Source organism: Pseudorca crassidens, unplaced genomic scaffold (genome assembly GCF_039906515.1).
Source record: "Pseudorca crassidens isolate mPseCra1 unplaced genomic scaffold, mPseCra1.hap1 Scaffold_64, whole genome shotgun sequence".
Lineage (NCBI taxonomy): Eukaryota > Metazoa > Chordata > Mammalia > Artiodactyla > Delphinidae > Pseudorca > Pseudorca crassidens.
In genome coordinates, this window is record NW_027136316.1 from 1,449,602 (window position 1) to 1,475,946 (window position 26,345).

General features: G+C 42.3%; 1 long non-coding RNA gene and 1 pseudogene across 1 annotated transcript in view; both read left to right on the forward strand.

The window, feature by feature from the left end:
* Positions 1-26,345, forward strand: part of LOC137218231 (uncharacterized) — a 42,897-nt gene that overhangs the window by 12,520 nt on the left and 4,032 nt on the right. The window contains exon 2 of the long non-coding RNA XR_010940549.1: positions 7,683-7,819. This is a non-coding gene — a long non-coding RNA (uncharacterized lncRNA). The remainder of the gene's footprint in view (positions 1-7,682; positions 7,820-26,345) is intronic.
* LOC137218225 (NOP protein chaperone 1 pseudogene) lies at positions 10,176-11,615 on the forward strand (annotated as a pseudogene).

The following is a 26,345-nucleotide window of genomic DNA, read 5'->3' on the forward strand; positions in this document are numbered from 1 at the left end:
GGTTTTTGGTGAAGTTTTTCAGAGTTTCTATATATAAAATCATGTTATCTTAATATAGACACATTTTTACCTCTTAATTTCCAATTTTGATGCCTTTTATTTCTCTTCCTTGACTGATTGCCCTGGCTAGGACTTCCATTTCTATGCTGAATGAGTGGTGAGAGTGGACTCCCTTGTTTTGTTTCTGATATTAGAGAAAAAGTTTCACACTTTCACTCTTGAGTGTGCTTTGAACTGTGACCTTGTCATATTTGGCCTTTTAAAAAAATTATTTACTTTTGGCTGCATTGGGTTTTTGTTGCTGCATGCAGGCTTTCTCTAGTTGCAGTAGGTGGTGGCTACTCTTCGTTGTGGTGTGTGGGTTTCTCATTGCAGTGGCTTCTCTTGTTGCAGAGCATGCGCTCTAGGCATATGGGCTTCAGTAGTTGTGGCAAACAGCCTCAGTAGTTGTGGTTCACGGGCTCTAGAGCACAGGCTTAGTAGTTGTGGTGCATGGGCTTAGTTGCTCCTAGGCATGTGGGATCTTCCCGGACCAGGGATTGAACCCACGTCCCCTGCATTTCCTGGCAGATTCTTAACCACTGCACCACCAGGGAAGTCCCGATATTTAGCCTTTATTATGTTGAGTTACATTCATTTTATACCTAACTTAACAAATGCTTTTTCTGTGCCTATTGATATTATATTTTCCCTTTGTTCTATTAATATGATGCATCCCATTTATTTGATTTGCTAGTATTTATTCAGAATTTTTAAACCTATATTCATCAGTGTTATTGGCCTGTAATTGGCAGTGTCCATTTCAGATTATTATATCAAAGTAATGTTGGCCTCATAAAATGAGTGGGAGATTTCCCTCCTCATCCATTTTTTTTCTTTCTTTTTTGAAGACTTTTAGGATTGGCATTAATGCATTAAATATTTGGTAAAATTTACCAGTGAAGCCATTTGATCTTGAGTTTTTCTTCATTTGAAGAGTTTTGATTACTGATTTAATTTCCATACTATTAATTGCTTCATTTAGATTTTCTCTTTCTTCCTAATTCACTTTTGGTAGGTTGTATGTTTCTAAGATTTTTTCCCATTTATCTAGGTTTCCCAGTTTGTTAGCATGTAGTTGTTCAAAGTAACATGTTATCCTTCTTATCGCTGTAGTAGAGTTGTAATGTCTTCTCTTTTATTTAAAATTTTGTTGATTTGGGTCTTCTCTCCTTTTCCTTGGTTAGTCTAGCAAAAGGTTCAAAATTTTATCTTTTAATGAACCAACTCTTAGTATCACTTATCTTTTCTGTTGTTTTCCTCTTCTCTATGACATTGATTTCTGCTGTAATCTTTATAATTTTCTTGCTTCGCTAATTTTGGGCTCAGTTTGTTGTTTGTCCAGGTCCTTGAACAGAAGAGTTAGGTTTTTGATTCGAGATATTTCTTAATTCGTAAGGTAGGCATTTGTTGCAATAAACCTCTCTCTTAACGCTCCTTTAGCTGCATCCCATAGCTTTTAGTATACTGTGTTTCCATTTCAGTTTGTCTCAAAATGCTGTCTTATTTCTTCTTAAATTTATTCTTTGATAAATTAGTTGGTCAGGAGAGTGTTGATCAATTTTTTTGTATTCATTAGTGTTCCAGTTTTCATCCTGTTATTGATTTCTAGTTTAATAATATGCTCAGACAACATACTTGGTATAATTTAAGTCTTCCTGAGTTTACTAAGATTTGATATGTGGTCGATCATGTGATCTTTTCTAGAAAATATTTTTTCTGCACTTGAGAAGACTGTGTATTCAGCCTATGTTGGATAGAATGCTCTGTATATGACTCTTAGGATCATTTGGCCTTTAGTGTTGTTCACATCAATTGATTTTTTTTTGTTTAATTGAAATATAGTTGAGTTACAATGTTGTATTAATTTTTGCTGTATAGCAAAGTGTCTCAGTTATACACATATATACATCTGTTTTATATTCTTTTCCATTATGGTTGATCTCAGGATATTGAATATCCTGTTCCCTGTGCTATACAGTAGGACATTGATTTTTATCCATTCTATATGCAATAGTTTGCAGCTACTATCCCCAAACTCTCAGTCCATCCTTCCCCAACCCCCTCCCACTTGGTAACCACAAGTCTGTTCTCTATGTCTGTGAGTCTGTTTTGTGTCGTAGATAGGTTCATTTGTGTCATATTTTAGATTTCACATATAAGTAATACCATATAGCATTTGTCTTTCTCTTTATGGCTTACTTCACTTAGTATGCTAATCTCTAGTTGCATCCATGTTTCTGCAAATGGCATTATTTCATTCTTTTATGGCTGAGTAATATTCCATTGTATATATGTACCACATCTTCTGTATCCATTCATCTGTTGATGGACATTTAAGTTGCTTCCATGTCTTAGCTATTAGAAACAGTGTTTCTATGAACATTGGGGTGCATGTATCTTTTCGAATTATGGTTCTCTCTGGATATATGCCCAGGAGTGGGATTGCAGGATCATATGGCAACTCTATTTTTAGGAACCTCCATACTGTTCTCCATAGTGGCTGTGTCATTTTATATTCCCACCAACAGTGTAGGAGGGTTCCCTTTTCTCCACACACCCTCCTGCGTTTGTTATTTGCAGAGTTTTGATGATGGCCATTCTGACTGGTGTGAGGTGGTACCTCATTGTAGTTTTAATTTGCATTTCTCTAATAATTAGTGATGATGGGCAACCTTTCGTGTGCCTATTGGCCATCTGTATGCCTTCTTGGGAGAAATGTCTGTTTCAGTCTTCTGCCCATTTTTTGATTGGTTTGTTCAGTTTTTTGTTATTGAGTTGTATGAGCTGTTTGTATATTTTGGAAATTAAGCCCTTGTTTGTCGCATCATTTGGAAATATTTTCTCCTAGTCAGTATGTTGTCTTTTCATTTTGTTTATGGTTTCTTTTGCTGTGAGTAAAGTTATAAGTTTGAGTGGGTCCCATTTGTTTATTTTTGCTTTTATTTCTATTGCCTTGGGAGACTGACCTAAGAAAACACTGGTACACTTTATATCAGAGAATGTTTTGCCTATGTTCCCTTTTAGGAGTTTTATGGTGTTATGTGTTATATTTAAGCCTTTAAGCCATTTTGAGTTTATTTTTGTGTATGGTGGGAGAGTGTTCTAACTTTATTGATTTGCATGAACCAACTTTTCCAACACCTCTTGCTGAAGAGACTGTCTTTTCCCCCATTGTCTATACTTCATCAGAGATGAATTGACCACGGGTCTGTGGGTTTATTTCTGGGCTCTTTATTCTGTTCCATTGACCCATATGTCTGTTTTTGTTCCAATACCAGGCTATTTTGATTAGCATTGTAGCATTGTCTGAAGTCTGGGAAGGTTATGCCTCCTGCTTTGTGCTTTTTCCTCAGGATTGCTTTGGCAATTCTGGGTCTTTTATGGTTCCATATACATTTTAGGTTTATTTGTTCTAGTTCTGTGAAAAAATGTCATGTGTAATTTGATAGTGATCACATTAAACCTGTAGACTGCTTTGGGTAGTATGGACACTGTCATTTTAAACAGCTGCAGCCTGTTCTCACTGTCAGTGGAACCAGCTCCCCTCTGGAAGCAGGTGTCCATGCAGGGCTCTTAGAAATAAGACAGACAACACCACCTACGTGGACTCTTCATACACACCACTGACCACTGCACCTTTGTTTTCTAGAAGTAACCTCCTTAATCAAGTGGGTGGCATCTGGGGATGTGGCAGCCATCATCCTCCAGGAAGAGTCGGTGCCCCTCCTACCACTGAGGAATGAGTGGTCCTGTGTCTCATTCACACCAAGTGTTCAAGCTTCAGGAGTTTGGGGAGCTTTTGTTTTGCTGCTTTAGTGGATGAGAAATGACACGTAACCCATTGTCTTCTTTTCACTTCTCTTCTGATGAGTGAGGCTGGACTTTCATCACTTTCCGTTATTTCCAGAATGCAGCCACTTTTCCCAGTTCTGGGGGAGACCACTGAACATGCCTTCCTGGGTGTTCCCAGCCACAGACTGTGATCCACATGCAGCGAGGAAACTCTTTGTGCAAGTACTAAGTAGCTAGTGACTGGCTTCTGACCAACAGAATATAGCAAATCAGGGGAGGTCAGTGTTAAGATTCATTGACAGAACCTCTGTCACTTACATCTCACTTGCTGCATCCTGTGTTCTTTCTCTGTTTCTGTCTGTCTCTCTCTCTTATCCCTGGACCTGGGGAAACCTGCATGGGTGTTACTATCTGCCATATGGAGAGGCCCACATAGGAGAGAACACAGGGAAGTCCCAGGCCTCCAGACAGAGGCACTAGGCTCTCAGCTCAGACTGCATCCTGCCAGTACCCATCTCAGTGAGTCTGGGAGCAAATCCTCCCCTGTAGAGCGACAGCTGAGACCTCAGCCTCAGCTTCATAGAGACCTTGTGTCGAGGGCACCCAGCTAAGTGCTCTGGGAGCTCAGGAGTAACTAGGTGTATGTATTTTGTATGTTGGGAAACCCTCCATAGTGATCTGCAGTAAATCAGACAATCTTTAGCATAGAGCAGGTCTACTCAATGTTATGTAGAAACAACCACAAGATAATGCATATTAATAAAGGTAATAAAATGGACTAAAAACAATAATAGTGAGAATTATGATGATATTACCATTACTACTGTTAAAGAGAAAAGTAAACATAGAAAGATTGCAGATTTGCGTACAGACTCCTCTAAGTGAATTTCAGGGTACCTATATCAGATGTCCTCTGGGATATTTTAGAGTCAGAATGCTAGGTTTGCACAAAGAAATTTGTTCTGAGAGGAGAAAACAAGCAGGTGATCCTGGGTCAGCAGGGAGGATGATATATTGGCACAAACAGTGCAGGGGCTCCCTGGGAGACTTAGAAAAAGAAATGGTTACTTGAGCAGGCACGTCCCCATCTCTATGTCTGCCAGTGCTGCACCAGCTTTTCCTGGACCCCTGAGTGAATTTGAAACATGTCCCCAGGTTCAGGCATGCCAAAGATACTCTCCTTACTCCTCACTTGTCACAATGTCAGCCCCTTTGCTGACTTTTCTAATTTGGAGGACTGGACTCCAGGAGCGACACCTTCTCCAGCCTTCCCAGGAGACATGATAGTCGTTCCTGGCACAGAGTTGAGGTGGAAAATCCTGTGCTGAGTCTGGCAGGACAAGGGTGTTTTCCAGGGCTCTTGCACTGGCACCACTTTCTGGTCACTTAAGAGGACTTAAACATTGTTCTAGAGGCTCAAGAAAGTCAAGTGTCCTCCCTGGGGTTCACTTACCAGTAACAGCTGTCTCTTCCTCCACTGGGTATGTCTGAATATGTCAGGAGGCTCTCTGACCCACAAGTACCCATAAGTACAGCAGGAACCAGGAAGCACCATGTGTATGTAAGTCTGTTGAAAACCCTCCTCAATACTCTTCAGTAAATTAGATACATTCATGAGCAGAGAAACTTAAGAAATGCAATAACAACAATAGTGATAAATAATAATATCAATAGTGATTACAATCTTAAAGATATTAGTTGTACTACTACCAATCATAATACTAATAAACTTAAGGGCTGAAGGATTATAGACTTCCCTAATTGAATGACAAGTTTCCTGGGGTATTTTGGAGTCAGAGTCCTAGGTTAGCAGCCAAAGTTGTAGGTTTGCATAGTGAAGGTATAAATAGAGCAAAACTAAACAGCAGCAGGTAAAAGAAATCCATGGGAGGGCGTGGGCTGACTTAAGTCTCATATTCCAAGCCCAGAGGAGAGAACTATGTAGAAGAGAAAAGATGATCCTGGGCTTTCCCGACACATGGAGCCAGCAAATCTCATGAGTTCTGACGACTGGTGTCTGCAGCTCTAACCCGGGAAAGAAAAGCAGGACTCCAGGTACACGTTCAATACGTGAAAAAAGCAGGTAAAATGTACATGGAGCTTCAGCTCTATCTCTACTCCCACTGCCTGTCAGTTGACAAAGTGGCAGATCAGGGCTATTGATTGCCTTTTGGTGAACCTACAAACTTACTTGGAATTGGGAGGAGAATATTACTTATGAATTTGCACGAAAAATTTTTATAATAACCTATCTGGAAGTTGGATTACCACTATCTTGGGAAATTGATAGGTTATTTTACACAACACCTCATACGTTTCCTTTAGTAACATTTGTTCACAGTATATATATTTCTGAATATGTATGAAAGGCACATGTCATATCAGCACAGAGAAGCCATTGACGGGGCTTTAGAGATCAGTGACGTTTGAGGACGTGTTTGTAGAACTCACTCATAAAGAGTAGGAACTGCTGGACATATTGCAGACAAAGATGTACACAGATGTGATCCTGGAGGACGCCCGTTGTTTCATCTTCTGGGTGCGTCTCTCAATATTTATTTACTTCTTTATGCATGTCTTATTGAGAAAGGCGCTGCAGCTTCCACATATGCTGCTGCACTCTTGCCCTTGACTCATGCTTCTGTAGCACTTAGAGTAACCTGGAACGAATGTGTTCCTTTACTTATCACAGCACATTTGTCCCTGCATGGAGATACAGTCTCCATTACCACAATCGCACGTACTCCTTACTAGTCTGCCACCAACACGCAGAATAATGCTGGACACAGATATGGGCTATTTTATCTAACAGACAAGTGACTTTATGTTGCTAAGTAATTCTTCTGCTCGGGGGACTACTATGAGGTTTGAACACAGCAAAAAACACATAACAGCTTGTATCCCCCTTTCTACATGAACTCCAAGTAATAATCTCATGGGTTTTATGTTTATTGGATTCTGTTAGAAAACAGTGTTAACCATATTATGAAAACGTTGCTTCCTTCCTGGCTGAGACATCTAGGCAGCCTGCAGCCTGTCTTTCTTCTTGGACAAGAACAGCAGCAACCAGAGACTTTTACTGTCTTTGAGTGAAGTGTCGGGTGACAACCTTCAGTGTTTCCCCCCTTCAGGGTGCTCGAACCTGGGCTGCCATTGATGCCCCCACACTTGAGCCTTGGCATGTTGTCCTGCGCTTGCATTGCATGCACGTGTTCTCAGCACAGAACTTTAAATCCATCTAGCATTTCCCACATGTATCAGGGCATCCGCTCTGCAAAACAGATATAATTTCCCAGTTGGAGCAAGAAGAGTAGGTGTGGAGGGAAGAGGAGGGTTTCCCCAGGCTGGGGTCCAAGTCAGCTCCAGACACATGTGCTCTGTGTGGGGAGGGAGCAGGACACTTGGAATGTCAACTGGAGGTTGGCTCGACTAAAGGATATTTTTAGAAATGTATGTGAAGCCATTGAGTCAAATTATCCAGATTCTGTCATTATGCATCACACATCAATTTCTCTTCACGTTTCCCCCTGTACTTTTCACCTCAGAGAAGCAAAATTCCTGTCCACGTGGGAGTTAAAATTTCATGTTTTTGTCTTTGCCACGGTCTCTTTAATAATTTTTCCTCTCATATTCCCTGTAGCGTCTGAATTTATTTTATTTTTCTTTTACCTAAACACTGAACATCTATTAACATTTTTCTAAACCATGTTTCTATTCACTGGTGTATTCCTCAAATTCATGTTGTTTCCCCATGTAATGTACTTTTCAACAATTTAATCCCCAAATGTCACATGTGTCGTTTCTTATTTATTTATTTAATTTAATTATTATTTTTGTCTAATTTCAAGCAAAAACTGTGACCATGAAAAGCAAGAAATGATATCCAGGCAAGTTATTTTCCTGGTGGAACAATGTAGCTGTAAGAAAATAGTAAATTTCTTCAGGTGTGAACCCTGGTCATCCACATGTGAAACCTGGGAATGAGGTAAGTTAGGAATTCAGCAGACTCATAGAACTCAGTTACAGTGCAGTGTAAACACTAGACCAGCATAAAGTGTTCACTTTATGGATTAAATTAGACTGAATTTTGATGATAGCTAGTAGAAATGCTACAAAGGGGGGATGTCCATTGCAGAAGATTTACATACTATGTGTATGTAACTGACATGGAGATCATTTTAACTGGAGAATATCATTCAATAGACTTACATACACATGAGTTTTCACAGCATAGAACACACTTTTACTGTAATGAATGAAGGAGAGCCCTGAGGGATTTTTAATTCCTTAGTCAACATTGAATTCTCACACTGGATCTATCAATGCTAAAATCAAACTGAAAACCTGAGTTCATATCAAAATTCTCAGACATGGAAAAATGCTTATCAAGAATGTTTTACCACACATTTCAGCTATAAATTCATAATTTTGGCTAATAACCTCTTATTTTATAAATAAGTAGAATAAAAATATAGATTTGTTAAGTAATCTTAGAATGATAAATACAAAATTTTGAAACAATAAGTACTTTTGTAAATAGGTTAGCATTAAGAAATATATATAAACAAAGTTATATGTGACAATTATTATGATCCACTTAATTGTGATTGTCAGTAAGATTATCAGTTGCTTTCTCATCAGAAATTTTGCAGGCCAGAAGAGAGTGAAATGATATGCTTAAAGCATGGCTGGAACTACCTACCAACAATTCTATATCTTACAATATTATTCTTCAAAAATGAGGAAAATGAGAGACAGTCTCAGACAAAAGCTGAAGGAGTTCAGTACCATAATACCGATCTTTCAAGAAATGCTAAAGTGAGTACTTCAAGTTCAAATGAAAGGACACCAGTAACTTGAGGCCATATGAAAATATATATGTCTCTGATAAAGGTAAATAAATGGACAAATAGAGAAAACACTATAATTTTGACTTTTGGCTATACTTTTTATCATTCTAGGATATTTTTTAAACCAAAATATTAAAATAATTATCAATTTATTGCTATTGCATGATTGTTTCCCCCAAAATTCATATGTTAAAAATACAACCTCCAAATGTGTTGGTATTAGGATATAGGGTCTTTGGGGGGTGCTTAGGTTATGAGGGCAGAGCCACCATGAATATAATGTGTGTGCTTTTATTTTAAAATATGTATTTATTTACTTATTTGGCTACATTCGCTCTTAGTTGCAGCATGTGGGATCTTTGTTGTGACGCACAGGCTTCATATCTAGCTGTGATATGGGGGCTCAGTAGTTGCAGCACACAGGCTCTCTAGTTGTGGCAGACAGGCTGTAGAGCCAGCATACAGGCTCAATAGTTGTGGTGCATGGGCTTAGTTGCCCATTGGCATGTGTGATCTTAGTTCTCTGACCAAAGTTCGAACTCATGTCCCCTGCATTGGAAGATGGATTCTTAACCACTGGCCTATCAGGGAAGTCTCTTGTGTGCTTTTAAAAGAGACCTCAGAGAGCTCTCTAGCCCCTTCCTCCAGGTGATGATATAATGAAAAGTCTATGACTCAGAAAAAGACCTTTACCTAACCACCTTGATCTCACACTTCAGCCTCCAGAACCATGAGAAATAAACTTCTGTTTATAAGCTACCCAAGCTGTGGCATTTTGTCATAGTATCCCCAAATAACGAATTCGTACATCTACATTAACAGAAAACAATGTATACATATGTGACTTGTGACATTAATAACATGTAATTAATGTGTAATGTAATTGGAGATGTAATAGAGATTTTGCATGTGATTAAAATGTTGATATCAGTTTAAGCTAGTTTGATAGGATTTTATATGTAACCTCCATGGTATCCACAAATTGATTATCTATGGAATATACACAGAAGGAAATTAAAAGTAAGTCAAGTCAGTGGACTACCCTGGTGGTCCAGTGGCGAAGACTCCGCGCTGTCAATGCAGAGGGCCTGGGCTCAATCCCTGGTCAGGGAACTAAATCCCACATGCCACAACTAAGAGTTTGCATGCTGCAAAGAAGATCAAAGGTCCCCCATGCCACAACTAAGACGTGGCACAGCCAAAGAAATTAATTTTGAAAATGAGTACAAAAAGTAAGAACAAAGGACGTCAGTATGTGAGAAAATGTGGGACAGAAAAGCTATATGACATTACAGAAAACAAATTGGCAATTAAATGTCATTCCATATCAGTAATTTATATATATATATATATATATATATATATATATATATATATATATATATATATATATATATATATATGTCTTAAACTCATCAGTTAAAAAACAGAGATGTCCCCAGCCTTTTTCTGGCATCTGGGCCTGGAGGGGCTGCTCTGAAGACAGGCGAGCAGCAGGGAGGCCCACGGCAAATCCCAGCCCGTTGCGAGCTGTTCGTCATTTTCCCGGGACAGCTCCAGGGTCTTGGTGTCCAGAGAGCTGCTGATGGAGGGCAGGGGCGGCCGCGGAGGTATATGGGACAGGTTGCTCATCAACTCCAAGCGTAATTCCAGAAAGAATTCCACTCTTCAAACAGTTCGGATAGAGAGGAGTCCCCTATTGGACCAGGTACAGAGCTTTCTCCCACAGATGGCTCAGGCAAACAAAAAACTAAGGAAAGGAATATCAACTGCACCACCTGGTCATTTCAATATTGAAAATATTGACACTCTTGGAAAAGTTATGCAAATGTATATGATCTTGTTTGAGATGAATCAGTCTGATTCAAAAGAAGATGACAGTTCACAAGAGAATTCACAAGACAGTTCAGAGGACAGTTCAGAATTTGAGGATGAAGATGATAGCACCTCTTCTGAAGGTGAAGTCACCATCGATACAATTAAGCTTCCTCATTCAAAAGATGGAAAAGGCAAAATAGAGGTTCTGGACCGTCCTGCCAGTGAAAAAAAGAAAACAGGGACATAAACAATCTGAGAAACAGGTGATAGTTCCCGCTAATTCTGTGGAAAAGAATGTGGCTTGCTGGTTATTTTGCATTTCGGATACCTATGGTGTTTGTTTGCAAAAATGAATGTATTTTGCTTCTTGGAGAAACAGAAGCTAGCTTTTAAAGAGTTGGAAGAGATAGCATTTGGGGACTCTTCTAAGAGCAGACTGTTTTTGATCTCATGCTAAAGAGGTTTAGTTTAGAAAGCTTAACTTTATGTATGGTGATGAGTGAATTTGTTGGCATCCTCTTTCATCAGCATAGACTTCAGAAATCTCAAACTTATTTTAAAGTAAAAATACAAGTTACCCATTTGTTTTTGTTTTAAATTGGCCTCTTGGGGCTTCCCTGGTGGTGCAGTGGTTGAGAGTCCGCCTGCCAATGCAGGGGACACGGGTTCATGCTCCGGTCCAGGAGGATCCCATATGCACGGAGCGGCTGGGCCCGTGAGCCATGGCCGCTGAGCCTGCGCATCCGGAGCCTGTGCTCCGCAACGGGAGAGGCCACAGCAGTGAGAGGCCCGCGTACTGAAAAAACAAAACAAAACAAAAACTTAGGTTGGGTTTCTTTTTAGGTTATTATAAAGTCATATTTATTTTTTACCATCAAAATGGGTTCATTGAGGGAGAACTTTTTTTTTTAAACATCTTTATTGGAGTATAGTTTCTTCACAATGTTGTGTTGGTTTCTGGTCTGTAACAGAGTGAATCAGCTATATGTATACATGTGTGCCCATGTCCCCTCCCTCTTGCGTCTCCCTTCCACCCTCCCTATCCCACCCCAAGGAAAAACTTTTTTACAAAGAAAAGAATTATATTTAGATGCCCTCAGACATATCTACTTTTTTTTTTTTTTTTTTTTGCGGTACGCGGGCCTCTCACTGCTGTGGCCTCTCCCGTTGCGGAGCACAGGCTCCGGACGCGCAGGCTCAGCAGCCATGGCCCACAGGCCCAGCCGCTCCGCGGCATGTGGGATCCTCCCGGACCAGGGCACGAACCCGTGTCCCCTGCATCGGCAGGCGGACTCTCAATCACTGCGCCACCAGGGAAGCCCAGACATATCTACTTTAATTAAAAAAAAACAAATCCTTTCCACTTTGAGCTGGAAAACTGGTGCTCTGTGGTTTAATCGCTGTCAGTGACTCTGTAGCCTCTCAATGCATGTAAAATTTGCTGGCTGGAAAATTTTGTGTTTTTTTTGGTTTTCTTTTTCTCATAAAGGAATTTTTTGTTTGTTTCAGCTAATACAATTATTCCTTCCAGTTGCCCAAAGTTTTGAAACCTATTAATTGTAGAGAATAGGAACACCCCAGGAAAATAGGGCACAGTACATAAAGAGGTAGTAACAGGTTTTCCCTTTCAAACGGCAAAATGATCCTGCATTGGAGTTGCCTTTCTGCCACATTCTTGATCTTATTTAACTTGTTTGGGACCTCATCTGCCATGGGCCTGGCTTTGCTCAGGATATAGACCTGAGAGTTTAAAGGACTGTCTCCAAGTGAATTGAGCTCATGAGACTTTGTTGCCTAATATTTTAGGGGTTTGTTTTAATTATTTTTTCCTACTCCTCTCATTAGCTTATAACATCTTGTAAATACTCTGAAGATAATTCTCCAAGTTCCTTCTGGTATTTTTCATTGGGAATTGGAAATCGGCTGTGCACTCAAAGTATGCAGAAGTGAACAGATCTGGAAACGAGACTTCTCAGCTGCAAAGGGTATACTTTGTAGCACCAAACACAGCTGTGATGGATTATTGGTGTGACTATTTAAGGATTGTCTTCTACCAGATAATATTCGTGCCACATTGTGGGAAGAGTTGTATTTGTCTGGTTCACTCCTTAGCTTGGTGCATGGTACACAGTAGGCACTGAATGATGTCAATAAATGAATTTACAGGTATATTGAGGATGTACAGGGCATTTTAAGCCATGCTATCCATGCAGATATGAAAGTGTAACTTCACTGGAAATACAAAGCCAAGTAGAAATAGTCTGATGGTCAGTGAAAGAGACTAGTCAGTCTAGAATACATACTAGTGTGTAGAATTATATTTCTCTCCTGCTATGGCCTTCTCATATAATACGCCTACGTAGTCTATACAGTTAAAGAAGTCAACTAAATTCAGTTCCTCTGGACATTCTTATGACATAGGAGGAAAAGGAAAAACAAAAATTTAATATGTGATAGGGATGTCGTTTTAAGTGTAAAATGGTTGAATTATTTAATATACAGAGTCAGGGGTGGCTGTTTTTAAACCAATTTGGATATTAAGATAAATTATGTAGGTCTTAAAGATTTAAATATAAAGAAATAAAATTATGTTTCATACTAAAATATAGGTGAATATTTAATAACATTAAAAAAACAAAGATGGACAAGCTAGACATAAAAATGGTCAAACTATATGTTGTCTACAAGAGCCTCACTCAGAAGTAAGGACATTCATATGCTGAAAGTGAAAATATTGGAAGAGATATTGCATGAGAACACTAAGCAAAAAGAGGAGTGGCTTTTCTGCTTCTGCAGCTGAGGATGTGGCCCCTACATTTCAGGGAGTAACCAGAGGCAGGGAGCAGGGGCAGGGGCTGGGGCACCCCTCCCACCCTCTGCACCCTGAGCCAGGGAAGTCAGAGGGACTTGGTTCCCCTCCCGAGTTCCATTCTTCCTCCAATGAGAATCGTGCTGATCAATAAGGACCAGGCTATAGAGCTGATTCACTTTGTTATAAAAGCAGAAATTAACACACCAGTGTAAAGCAATAATACTCCAATAAAGATGTTAAAAATAAAAATAAAGACCTGGGGAAAAGAGATGGTCCCCGTGAAGAATGCCTATGTCCTAAGTTTATCTGCTGTCGGATTGGCTTGAGAGAGGGCAGGAGTTACATGATGTGTTCTCTCCCTTCAAATCCATTAACTTTTTCTTTCTTGATGTATGCACACACCCACACACACAAAACGAGTATAAAGCCCATATATATAGAATGCTAAAGGGTTGGTCTATGAGCTTGAAAAGAGGGAAATAGAACACTTGAGGCCGACTGCAGCAATGTGTTTGTGTCTGTGCATGTGCATTACTAGGTGGAGGGTCCACAGTATCCATCAGATACTTAAGGGAGAACATATCTCCCAAGTGTTCTGGATTTTGTAAATTATCATAGGACAAGAGTCTTCAAGAAAAAGCAGGTAGCTCTCTCACACACCACTCATTAAAGTAACAAATATTTATTGAGAGTCTCCAGGATTCCAGCATGTGGAATTTTCTGGAGACTAAGAGGTGGAACGTAAAACATAACCACCTTCACCAAGTTTATAGCTCAGTGGAGGCAATAAGAATTAATATCTCACAGTTTTTCTATTTAAGTATGACTCAGGGTTTAAGGTAATTTTTCTGCATCGTGTCCACAGTGTCCCAGGACTGACACCTTCCTCAAGCTCAGCACCTAGAACACAGATCTGATTGAGCTAAACTGGTGATGCACCTGCTTCCCAGCAAGGCTGTGGCCTCTAATGGCTGTCTCCTGCTCCTGTGTCCGTGGCCTGATCAGGATATGGGAGACACTTAGGCTGATTCCTCAGTGTGTTGTGTACTTCCAAGGCCGAAACTTGCTGAGCAGAACATAACTTCTTTACTTTTGTGAACATCTGGCCTCCAAAAGGCAGAAATATTTAGTGACAATGTACTGAGGACATAATTCCTTATTCATTCCCTGACCTCCACTCTCTGTCACAGAGACATGCAAAACCACGGAATCAGGCTTATGGGTCATGACTTGGCTGTGTCAAGAAGTTCTAGGCCATGTGGGAAGACTCCTCTCTCCTCTGAGATTTCTGCTTCAACCAACGGGGAGCAGCTTCCCTTAAGGTCTGAACTGAAACCCTATAAGTTCACATATTGAAGTCCAGACTCTTGTATCTCAGAATGTGACTGCATTTGGGAATAGGGCCTTAGGAGAGATGATGAAGTTAAAATGGGTCACAAGGGTGAGCCCTAACCCAGAGCTGTGCCCCTATGAGAAGATTAAGACACAGCCATGCACACTCAGCTCATAGAGTTAAGTCCATCTGAGGATGCAGCAAGAATGCAGCCACCTGCAAGCAAGGGAGAGAGGCCTCAGAAGAAACTGAACCTGTAGACACCTTGATCTTGAACTCAAAGCCTCCAGAGCTGTGAGAAAATTAAGCCTCCCAGTCTGCACTATCTTGTTCTGGCAACCCTAGGAAAACCCTAATACAGCTTTATTTCTCCTCTATCTTGCAAATAAAACTTATGAAAATAGCACCAAAAAACACAGTGTATAAACTATTTGAAAGAAAAACGCAGGGGAGCCACTGCACGGGCTGATGAACTACACATCCGTTGATTCCCCTGGTTTTCTTTGTCTGCTTCCAAAGTAAGGGAAAATAGTCAAAATCACCATGGAAGGCTTGAGTAGACACTTTAGAGAAGGCATAGCTCCATGGTGAAACAAACTTGACATGTACTCAGTTGGTAGAAATAGTAAATGCATTTTAATCCTTGGAGGTTTAAAAAATTCATTTTCTTGGCTTTCTAGAGAGGTTGTAATACATGTACATGGTTGAAGGTCCTGAAAATTGCATTACATTGTGCCCTGCACCGCCTCCCCCTCTTTGCCCAGGAGCCCCTGCCCTCCACAGGTAGCCATGCATCTGGTTTCCCACTGCAAACTTCCAGAGTGTCTTTATGTGCATACAAGCAAATATGAATATACATTTCTCCTTGGCACCCTAATTAAAAACACAAATAGTAGAACACTAGGCACGGTGTTGTTATAGCTTGCTTTTATTCATTTGACAGTATCTTGCAAATTATCCTCTATCAAGACATCGTTTCCTGCACGACAGTGCACTGAATGGATGACATACTATAATGCACTTTGCCAATCCACGTTGGGATGCACGCTGATATTCAATAATCTGTTTATATTACAAACAATGCAGCAATGCATAATTCTGCTGCTAGCAAATGTGTAAGGTATGTTTCTAAAGGATTTATAAACTGCAGTGTTTTTAACAGAGCATTTGATAAGATACTCTGTTGCTGAATCCTTCTGTGGAGACTAGCAATGAGCCTTTCTCTTTCTGTAAACTGCAACTTATCAGATCTATCCCCCCACATATCTTTAAGAATGCTTTCCAGCCTCTTGTACCATTCAGAAACCCTCCATAATCTGCTCAGCACCTCTCTTTATTCTCACACACGTTACAACCTTACCTGGCACAGCCTTAGCTGGCACATACCTGCTGTCTCCACCTTGCTCTCTGCCCATTTAGCAGGATTTAGAAATACTGAAAACCCCTCTTTGATCATCCCGAATTAGTCAGCTTCTGTGTGACTCAACTTTACTGTTTTATCACTAATTACAAACAATGGTAATTACAATGCTGTTGAGTAACAATAGTAATTTTCAGTTCTGTAGATCTCGGAATTTCTCACTTCACCAGTGTCTACACTAGTGGATCTCAAAACAAATTCTCAAGTCACTGAAATTGTTTCTTGCCACGACAACGCTGTATGGTCATCTAGTTTTCCTTGCAGCAGCAGACGCCAGGTAACAACCAAATGGAGGAAAAACCACCGGGATAGATCTGGATGGCACGGAAGAGAAGATGCGCCTCCACCCGTCCGAACTCATCCCCTCTGGCCCACCACAGGTCCCATTTCTCTCTCCGGGTTGTCTCCTCGTCCACACGCGCGTTCAGAGGCAATTCCGGTACGAGATTCTCACGAGGAGCCTCTGACAACCGCGCCCACGCAGGACCGCGCATCGCCTCATGCCTCCTCACGACCATCACCAGACGCCCCAGGCACCTTCCCATTTCCCCATTTGTTAGGCTTCTCCAACCACGAAGCCACAGGCGGAACCGTGGCTGCGCCTGGAGCGCCCTCCCCTCTCGCCGCGACTGTCCTTGCTTTCACCTGTGGTGAGAGGACCTGATGCACACAAGCGCTTCGCCGACGAGGCCAACAGAAGTGGGGACGCCGGGCGCTCCCCCGTAGACGCAGCTCGGCTTGCAGGGGAATACCGTCTGCGGAGCCCCATGACCGCTTCTTGCGGTTTTCGGAGAAAGTGGCCGCAGGGGAGGAGCTCCACCACGGCGACGGCACCGGGACGCACCGTTTTCCCAAGGCGGCCAAGAAGCAGCACTGGGCGTCCTATTGGACGGGGCGTGGCGGTCCCGTGGGAAGGAGGACGTGAAGGCCGAGGTCGAACTTCCAGTGCCTCCTCCTTACGCCATTCGGGTCCTACACACTGCGGAGAAAAACATATTTGGGAAAAAGGGCGAACGGGATCAAGAGAGAAGGCCGGGGGAAACTTGGCGGCGTCCACGTCCGTAGGAGACTTAGAATCACTCTCAGGCGACACTTTGAAAGCGGAAGTACGACCACCGGGCCACACGGACGACTCCGGCGATGGATACCCCCTCTTGACCACGTGCTTCAATGTGGGCGTTTCACGCGCAAGGGACACAAGGGAGTGCCGGTCGAACCGCCCAAACCCACCACTCAAGAACTTCTAGGGAGCACAGCGCCGTCCTCACACTACGAATGTCTGCACCTCCAAATCCCGCGAGAGCAGCAAGCGCCCATGCGCCGGAGACCGGGACCCAAGCGCGCCATCCAACATGCTCATCGGGCCCTCCAGCAGCCTCAGCGCCCGTGCCCGGTGCGTTCACCACGTCCGGAGTGGGACGCTGGTGGACCGAAGTGGTAGAAAATGAACGCTCCTAAAGGGACTCAGAAGGACGGACCATCAAGACTCAGGCGCTCCGGAGGGCTCGCAAGACCTCTCCCTACACAACGCGGCGGGCGGCACAGGTAGAGTCGAGTCCGCTTAATTCTCGTGGCTGGAGGAGCACGGGCGGTTGCTGGTCGACCAAGCTAGGCAACCCTCACAGCCCACTAGGGAGCGAGACAACGATCACACCCTCATAAACCTACACACCCAATCTCCAGCGAACGCAGGAGGAGCCCATGCCCCGGGACCACCGGGACAGTCGCCACACGCATAGACGGGCTCCCGGAACGCTGCCTCGCGCCCGGCGTCCGAATGTCAGCCCTCGCGAAGATCGCCGAAGCTCCGGAGACAAGGGACGATATAAAAGCGGCCGCCAGGTGGCGCCCGACCACCGGCTCGAACGTCCCCGGGCCGGATCGCCGAAAGGCGAGGGTGCAGTGCCGGCCGCCCAAAAGCCCGAGCTCGTCTCGGGGAGTCCGCCTCGGAGCTAGCGCCCGGCTCGGCACCACACGGCGCGACCCCGGCAGCAGACGGGAGACGAGGAGCTGGGAGGATGGTGCCGGGAGGCTGCCGCGAAGGAGACGCGCTCTTCACGCTATTCCTGGGCCGCCGGCCGCTGTAAACAAGGAAAATTCTGCAGGGGGATGGACTGCGTGAACTGTAAGCTGAAACCATGAACGTACCAATAGAAAACACGGACGACATTTTATTCTGTAATTGCAGAGTGGAGATGTTACTAAAACATCAAAAGCAGGGCCCAGAAGCCATAAAGGAAACGATTGATAACTTGACCACCTAATTGATCTTTACATATTCCACAAGCAAAGTCAAATGACAAGAAGTGGGTAGGTGGGAATATTTGTGCAAATACATGTGTACTAAGAATATTGATATCAGTATTACTTAAGAACAGAACATTTAGAAAACAGCCAATGAGAGGGACCAGGTAAGTAAATTTCAAGTACACTCAGACAATACAGTAATATCACTTTGTGCTTTGGTTTATTGATTTTTTTTTAAATGAGCTGGATGTATAGGTATTGACTTGGAAAAAATGTTGATGACCAGCTGTTTAATGAAAATAGCGAGTTTATATATATCTTTTGAAAAGAGTAAATGGAAAAGTAGAGGATTGGAATAGGTAAAGCAACTTTGCAAAACAAGAGTAAATTCCTCCTTACAGCCTGGAGTCACGAACCAGAAGGATGAGTGTGTCAGAAACAAATATGAGCCACACTTCCTGCTTTTCTGCCCCCTCCTTCTGCAGTCCTGGGACAGGCAGCTGGCATCTCAGCCCCTCAATGTCTCTCCTCCACCCACACCCAGAGCTACCTACAGGCAAGAAGAACTTACACTCTGCAGGCCTGGCCTCCCTATGTCCTCAGCCTCTTTCCTCATATCAGGAACTCTTAGTAATTCACTTGGTTTGCCCAGTCGTCCATGCCAAGGGTTGCTGGTCCCAACCTACACCTGTGCAGCCTTTCTCTCCAAAAGCTTTGAGCTGATTTCCCAAGGGAAGGACATTCCCCTGACATAGCAGGTATGAGCCAAGAGGACAACTGGAAGTTCGCGCCTGGATCCATCATACAAATTTTGTGTGCACTCAACTCCCAAAGACACAAGAGCGACGGAGGGTCCACTGTATTGTTAGCGCAACATGGCCATTGCTTTCTTAAAACACGCAGGCTCAATCAGCAAGTCCAGCTGTGGCACCAAGAAAAAAGAAACGCACACGCACACACACATATCGGCAGGTAATCTGTACTCCTGCCAGGTCAGAGAGTGGTGGGAGCAGAAAAGAAATCATTGTTGCCACTTCTTGGGTCCCCTGTGCTGACAAACCCTGGTGGCTGTATTGATGTTACTGGTGGGGAGTGAGGGCTTCGAGCTCCCTAATCTGTCATTTGCTGTCCAGTGCCCTACATTTCATTCTGTCTATCATACACTTTCTCCTCAATACACACTTACAATAAAGAAAATAATCTGCATATGTTACATTCAATTTTCAAGTTTGAGCAAAGGTGAAGAACACATAGGGAGTGACCTCCCTGGTGGCACAGTGGTTGAGAGTCCACCTGCCAATGCAGGAAACATGGGTTTGATCTCTGGTCTGGGAGGATCCCACGTGCCGCGGAATGGCCAAGCCCGTGAGCCACAACTACTGAGCATGCGCGCCTGGAGCCCGTGCTCAGCAATAAGAGAAGACACGGCAATGAGGAATCCGTGCCCCTCAAAGAAGAGTAGCCCCCACTCACTGCAAGTAGAGAAAGCCCGTGCTCAGCAACAAAGACCCAACACAGCCAAAAATAAATAATAAATAAATAAATAGGAAACTCTTTAAAAAGAAAAGTAGACATAGGATAATTGAATTATTGTGAAGGAAGGAAATTTTATTTATCTTCTTTCGTAGACTTAAAAATGTTCAAATATAGTCTATAAAAAGCTTAATATTTAAAAAATTAGAAATAGTAAACAATTCCTCATTACTCTTTATTGTCCAGCATCCACCTCCACCCCAGCACCTTTCATATCTGCTCCACCCCCCACTCCCCCACCCCCACCCTTGGTCTGCAAACTTGTTTCTCTCATTACTATCACCTGTGTTCACCACACACCTAAGGCTGTTGTCATTCACATAGTAATTAGGGAATTTTTCTTTACTGAGCCTAAGGGCTGTATTTATTGTTTTTAGTGAAAATCTCTCCCATGTGTTCTGTGAAGTCACAGCCTTAATGGAGTCTGGAACAAGTGGGTGTGAATGACGGAAGGAGATTATTTCCACATCAGTCTCCCTAACAGGGTGGTGAACATAACTGGCATTAGTATTTCATGGGTGCACTTAGAAGATCCAGGCCAAAAGGAGAAACCTGACCATTTAGCAAAAGTGGGACCAATTCAAGAATAAAAATAAGTCTCTTCTCACCTGTTGTTTCATTGTAAGGAACTCAGCCAACACTTGTCCGCCTCTGCATACTTATGCAGGGTCAGATGAAAAACTGAGCAGGTAAAGATGAGGAAAGGGAAAGCAACCAAGAGAATCCAGGCATTTAAAGCATTGTTAGGCATTCCAGGCATGAATCCCCAGCCACTCACCTGGGAATGAGCTCTACCACCTAACCCCCAGGCATGTGTAGATATGGTGAACCTCCCTCTCTCCAGGGTCAACAATAAGGCAGTGTAGGCTACTGCACATAATCAAGACAGTAATATTTTCATTTACACATAAAACATGAAAATTCTTGGGTGTTGTACTTTTATTAGAGCTACTTTTTCAGAGTTATTTCATTAATGTTCAGTTCCTAGGAGTTACACCAAACTGCAGGAAACCCGCAAAATGATCAGTTGGGGAATGTTGACTCCACAGAAAGAACACCACTCTCAAATGTTTCATGAAATAATTCTTGATCAAACGCACCAGGATTTTTTCTCCAACACCGGCCCCAGTGCTTCAGAGGCCCCACCCTCCCTGCTGTGCCCTCTCCCCACACCCCGGATGCCCTTGCCCTCAGTCACCTTGGTTCCTCCCCATGTGGGAATCAGGCAACATGAGAGCCTCAACACTATTGCTGCCCTACATGGCCTTGGACCATGTGGCCAGGCCACTTTGGATCTACTTCATGGTGGGGAAAACAATCCAGGGACTCATGTCTTGTTGGAAGTTCTTGTCACACAAATCAGGGCTAAAAACCCCTTGCACAGGAAAGCAGCAGGAGTACGTACATCATAAGCCCACTGTTGGGTACCACAATCCACACAGGGCAGACACGCTCATCAAATATAGAGTGAAGTTTAATTTGGGGTGAAATTTAGTCGACACCTTCAGATACATTAGTGAAAGAGTAGGTGGAGTTCTGTCCTACTAAATGTCATGGGGAGAAACATTCTTCACTTCATAATTTTTCTATAGGAAAGTATGTGTCAACTGTCAAGTGCTACCTAAGTCAATGTTAATCATTAACTACTGCATAGACAAATACTGATAATGTGTCAGGAAGAGGGGTGGATCACAACCCTTTGATCCTGAGATCCTGAAAAGAGAAAACATTCCTTTTGAGACCCTGTGATTGAGATTTACCTACGTTTGCTCATTTATCTTTCGTACAACCCTGTTACTTATAGATTAGTTACCTTTTAACAAGTAACATAAGCTAGGTTCTGAAATTTTGCTTATGTGAGAAGATCATGCAGCTAGAAAATGACAGAGCTAGAATTCAAACGTAGCTCAGGCTGTTTCTGAATCTCAAATTCCTAAATATGCTGGTGTTGAGGTGTGGATCCCAGATTCAAATTTCACCTGGATATGTCACCTATCAAATCAGTGGTTGGAATCCTCCCTGTTATCATAACACTTCCCCTCCAGTCTGTTCACACAATGACTACCGTGCTTAGGTTCTCCCAACACAGGAATCCTCCAGTGCATTGACCCAGCCTCCCGATCATTCCCATATCTCCTGAGTTTTATGGAACAATTCTCAGGTCCCTCTGACCTCTCAGCACAGCTGATGATCAAGACCCCAATGAGAGATGACAAAAAACTCCTCTTCCTATGGCTGCATCTATCATACGTATCTCCCAATGAGTTTTATAAATATCTGCATCCGACCAGGACGTGATCATAAACCATTCTCCCATGCTTTGCACGCACTTCGAATGTTCCCCTTGTTTTTTTGAATCCCTGAAATTCTCACCTTCCCTCACTTTCAACAGTGTGCTCACCTCCTACCATACAGATGAGGTAGAATATTCGAAGAAATGTGTCAGCTCACTGACACATGAAGTCATGAAGTCAACACCTATTCCTGAATCTTCACCCATTGGCGATGCCGCTCCTGTTTAAACTGAAAGTCATTTCTACTCCTGGATAAGCCCATTTTTCTCAAATGTATCCCCTTCCCTCCTGCTCTCTGGAGGATATTTTATTATTAATTGTAAACTGAAGCTCTTCTACCAGCTAACACCCATCTCTTCCCAGTCCATTCCCTTTCATCTTTTTCAGTTTCTTCATTCTTTTTTTGTTTTTGTTTTTGTTTTTTTTGCGGTACACGGGCCTCTAACTGCTGTGGCCTCTCCCGTTGCGGAGCACAGGCTCCGGATGCGCAGGCTCAGTGGCCATGGCTCACGGGCCCAGCCGCTCCGCGGCATGTGGGATCTTCTCGGACCGGGGCACGAACCTGTGTCCCCTGCATCAGCAGGCGGACTCTCAACCACTGAGCCACCAGGGAAGCCCCTCAGTTTCTTCATTCTTGAAACAAAATCTCTGAACCAATTTATCTCTACTTCCTGCCCAATGAATTTCCTCTTTCCAAAGTAAACTGAAAGAGCAGTACAGGATTAGTGACAATCTCTGGGCGCCCCTCCCACAGTTTGATTTACTAGGGTTGATCTCCCTGTTACTGTTGACTTGCGTATACATAAACCTTTATAACATTATAGTTATCTCTCCGTGATTAAATCCAATGAATGTTTCTCAGTATTTTACTTGAACCCAAGCAGAATTAGACTATGACCTCCGTCAGGAAATTTATATTTCCAAGGTCCTCTGACATCACAAACTCCCCACTGCCTTTAAACTAGTCAGTTCCTGCCAGTGTACTGTGCACCGTTCTCCTCAAACAATACTATTTCAACATCTCAAGACTCCATTGTAACCCTCTTCTCTCTTTTTACTATATACACCATCTTCGAAAACTGTTATAATTATTCAGTCTATGGCTGTTACCACTATGATAATAATGCGTAAAAACGAATGCTAGATTTCATTTATGAGGTCTCATCCATAATTGCATGGGAAGCAGACACCTACAATGAAATGTATATCAGACAGAAGCCAGGACTTCCTCCCCAAATAGAAACTATTACTCCTCTCTTCTGCAGTTTCAGATAGCGGCTCCACTAATTATTTGGGGCTCAGTCATTGACACAACGTCCCAGAACAACACAAACAGAACCAAGCATCGATTTTATCTCTACAATGAGCGCTCTCGTCTCTGTTCATCTCCTCCCTGATATACACATATATAGTTCCAGCTACACTTATACTGCTTCACTTTCAGGTTAAATGTCAGTGCCTCAGAGATTCCTTCTTTAAATTACTAGCTAAGTAACTCTCCTCTCTCTGTTGTCTTGAATAGAACGTACAGGCAACACACGTAATATTTCGCGATATCTCTACTCATCTTTATTTTTTCTTTTCTTTTTTTCCTGTTTTCCTCTCTGCACCAATTGCAGAAAAGTAAACCGTAGAGTCATAAAGCAAGTTTCTCTTGACTATTACATAAGGATTGTAAATGCACAGAAATTCCATGTACACAGTAACCTAATCTACTCTCAGATGGCCTGTGACCAATGTTCTTTAATCAAATTAAATAACTATCTTTAAATTAATAATTCTTTGAATAATAAATGACTTTGATTCGTCCTGGGGAAAATTTTATTTAGTAATCACCAGAAACAAAATGTGTGGGAAAACTGTGTTTGTGTCTTTACTTAAGTATGCAACAACCACACTCCTGAGTTCAAAGTTTTAGTCTCTTTCTATAGAATCAGGCATAGAATTGTCTGTGGGCTCCTGTTAATAGATCTGATAACCTCATATATTTTATAATCATAAAGAACTCCTTTAATCTGGACGCCAATCAGGATAAATCTAATCAAGGAACGACTTCCCTAACACAAACTTTTCCTTCTCAACACGTTAACCACTTAGATACATGTAAGGAAAGTATAAGAGATTCCTTTAATTTGCTAATTTTCTAAAAACCTCCAAAACCAGTCTTGATGCCTTGGCCGGAGGTCTCACTGTTTTGTGAATTGTGGCCAGTTCTGGGAAGAGAATTGCAGCTGGAGGATTAGTCTTTATATAAATATGTTTAACCTACAAACAGCCCATCAGGCTGTGGGTTTTGTGTGGCTTTATATAAGGACTGGTGTTGTTTGATGATATCAAACATTCAAGGAAGATATTTTTAGGGTTTTATAGCATTTGTATTTTAATACCAAGGTAAATAATAATTAAATTATAATCAATTACATGAAGTTTCCAGGGAGGCAGGAGAGAAAAAAATACAATTGGAGATATTGAGCTTGGCCAAGGAAGAGATGATTCTTCAATTTTTACTATGGGCTTGGGAATAAACCGTGAGGAATATTTGTAGATTTTGTGACAGTGAGCTGAAGAATTTCCTCAAATTATCTGATTAATGTGTCTAGTAGAAGGTGGTCCCTTTTGTGGAAAGTGGCGAAAGTACTGAGAACGATTAAAAGTAAAAAGATATGGAGAATGTCTGAAATATTTGTGAGGCATAGAATAAGACTTAATCATCTAGATATAGTACAATGGCCAGCGATATTTGAAAGATGTTGGGAGATTTGTGAACCCTACCAGATTTAATATCCTAGTTAGATTCAGTCATGGAAGAAGCAGGTACTTGGAGCCCTCCAAGATTGGAATCTTGACCAGCAACTGTGATGAATTTGGAAGGAATATGGAAAGAGGAATATGGAAATTGTTGGTCTTCATAACTATATGTTGAAATTACTTGATTTGATTAATTTGGAATAAAAATGAAGACGGTTGGCACACATGTTAGGAGAGTGGGGTCAGTGCACTGGAGGTTCTCCTAGCATTTGTGGCGAGGGAGGAAACTGACTAATAACTTGGAATATCATGGGTTAATTACCTTTAAAAACTCTTTGATTTTTATTTCCTAATAAATAAATTTGGGATACTAATATTTCCCTTATGAGAAGCAGTAGCCAAAGCCTTCTTAGTTTGACCGTGGGAAACAAGATTACTCCTCTTTTCTCATAGGCCAGTTCACATTTGTAGGTGGGGTGGTTGTTCACTCCCAGGTAAAGATTTATGGGTTCATGAGTCTTAGGTCTGAAAACTCTAGATAGGATTCAAGTCTCATGTCTTTCTTCTCTTTCCTTGGATTTTCCTGCTTAGAGTAAACAGTGTCTCTGAGAGAGAATACTAGCAGCTGAGTTCTTGGCAATGTGTCTCCAGGTGAGTGGGGACTTGCTGTTTCTCCTGCTTTGGTAACTCTCTTTCTGGTGGATAAAAAGGTGTCACCACTTGGACTGAGTGCTCTAAGTGTATCCTGGTGCGAGTCAAGGCTCTGAGCACTAGTCCTGTCATCTGGCATCTCTGTGAGTATTGTGGAGTAGAGCAAGGGCTAATACAGCAACCATCTCCTTTCCAACATTTATACCGACGTGCTCCAGACTCCATGAAGGCTGTGATGGTAAAGTGGGCACATGAGAGGTTGTATTTCCCTCTGCTCAGCCATGGGTTTGACGGGGGTGTGACTCACTCCATAAGCGAGTCTGCGATGCAGTGAGCTCTGTCATGTGATGGACACAAGTGGAAGGATGAGCAAGAGCAGAAGTTCAGGGTCTGGAAGGGGAGGAGGTGTGTGGACAGGTGAGATTTATACATCCAGGGTCAGAGATGCTAGCTAGAGGGCTGTTCTGGGCTGAGGGGGCAGGAGAAAGAGAAGAAGCCCTTCAGTAAGACTGGCCCAGAGAGGACAGTGGAGCCAAGTTTGCTTTTTTTCTTTGTTTTTCCAATTTTTAATCTGTTTTCTGAGAATACAATTGACTATTTTGAAAACTCTAAAAAGTCACAACAAAATATGCCCTTTCATTCTTGTTCCAAACCAGCCATTTTCCCCCTGTTTAGGAACCTTTGTTCAGAAACTGGAAGCACTATACAGAAAGCATTTTTTCCTTAATTGGTGCATTGAGTAGGATATAGTAGGTAGAGGAACACTTAGAAAACTGTGGCCATATGTGAAGCCCTGGAGGGGCCT